The 1,732-nt window shown below is 41.6% G+C and overlaps 1 protein-coding gene across 1 annotated transcript in view; it reads right to left on the bottom strand.

Annotated features, from left to right (window-relative positions):
- Positions 1-1,732, bottom strand: part of KIN (Kin17 DNA and RNA binding protein) — a 26,231-nt gene that overhangs the window by 7,242 nt on the left and 17,257 nt on the right. The gene's annotated exons all lie outside the window — the stretch shown is intronic.

Here is a 1,732-nt window from a genome sequence, read left to right as displayed (position 1 = left end):
ATAGATTTAAGGGCCTAGATCTGATAGATAGAGTGCCTGATGAACTATGGAATGAGGTTCGTGACATTGTACAGGAGATAGGGATCAAGACCATCCCCATGGAAAACAAATGCAAAAAAGCAAAATGGCTGTCTGGGGAGGCCTTACAAATAACTGTGAAAAGAAGAGAAGCGAAAAGCAAAGGAGAAAAGGAAAGATATAAACATCTGAATGCAGAGTTCCAAAGAATAGCAAGAAGAGATAAGAAAGCCTTCTTCAGTGATCAATGCAAAGAAGTAGAGGAAAACAACAGAATGGGAAAGACTAGGGATCTCTTCAAGAAAATCAGAGATACCAAAGGAACATTTCATACAAAGATGGGCTCAATAAAGGACAGAAATGGTATGGACCTAACAGAAGCAGAAGATATTAAGAAGAGATGGCAAGAATACACAGAAGAACTGTACAAAAAAGAGCTTAATGACCAAGATAATCATGATGGTGTGATCACTCACCTAGAGCCAGACATCCTGGAATGTGAAGTCAAGTGGGCCTTAGAAAGCATCACTACGAACAAAGCTAGTGGAGGTGATAGAATTCCAGTGGAGCTATTCCAAATCCTGAAAGATGATGCTGTGAAAGTGCTGCACTCAATATGCCAGCAAATTTGGACAACTCAGCAGTGGCCACAGGACTGGAAAAGGTCAGTTTTCATTCCAATCCCAAAGAAAGGCAATGCCAAAGAATGCTCAAATTACCACACAATTGCACTCATCTCACATGCTAGTAAAGTAATGCTCAAAATTCTCCAAGCCAGGCTTCAGCAATATGTGAACCATGAACTTCCTGATGTTCAAGCTGGTTTTAGAAAAGGCAGAGGAACCACAGATCAAATTGCCAACATCCGCTGGATCATGGAAAAAGCAAGAGAGTTCCAGAAAAACATCTATTTCTGCTTTATTGACTATGCCAAAGCCTTTGACTGTGTGGATCACAGTCAACTGTGGAAAATTCTGAAAGAGATGGGAATACCAGACCACCTGATCTGCCTCTTGAGAAATTTGTATGCAGGTCAGGAAGCAACAGTTAGAACTGGACATGCAACAACAGACTGGTTCCAAATAGGAAAAGGAGTTCGTCAAGGCTGCATACTGTCACCCTGTTTATTTAACTTATATGCAGAGTACATCATGAGAAACGCTGGACTGGAAGAAGCACAAGCTAGAATCAAGATTGCCGGGAGAAATATCAATAACCTCAGATATGCAGATGACACCACCCTTATGGCAGAAAGTGAAGAGGAACTCAAAAGCCTCTTGTTGAAAGTGAAAGTGGAGAGTGAAAAAGTTGGCTTAAAGCTCAACATTCAAAAAACGAAGATCATGGCATCCGGTCCCATCACTTCATGGGAAATAGATGGGGAAACAGTGGAAACAGTGTCAGACTTTCTTTTCTGGGCTCCAAAATCACTGTAGATGGTGATTGCAGAAATGAAATTAAAAGACGCTTACTCCTTGGAAGGAAAGTTATGACCAACCTAGATAGCATATTCAAAAGCAGAGACATTACTTTGCCAACAAAGGTCCGTCTAGTCAAGGCTATGGTTTTTCCTGTGGTCATGTATGGATGTGAGAGTTGGACTGTGAAGAAGGCTGAGCACTGAAGAACTGATGCTTTTGAACTGTGGTGTTGGAGAAGACTCTTGAGAGTCCCTTGGACTGCAAGGAGATCCAACCAGTCCATTCTAAAGGCT

This window comes from Bison bison, unplaced genomic scaffold (assembly GCF_000754665.1).
Source record: "Bison bison bison isolate TAMUID 2011002044 unplaced genomic scaffold, Bison_UMD1.0 scf7180017864323, whole genome shotgun sequence".
NCBI classification, from domain to species: domain Eukaryota; kingdom Metazoa; phylum Chordata; class Mammalia; order Artiodactyla; family Bovidae; genus Bison; species Bison bison.
Note: the sequence above shows the minus strand (reverse complement) of the source record. Positions and strands in the feature narration are given on the sequence as shown.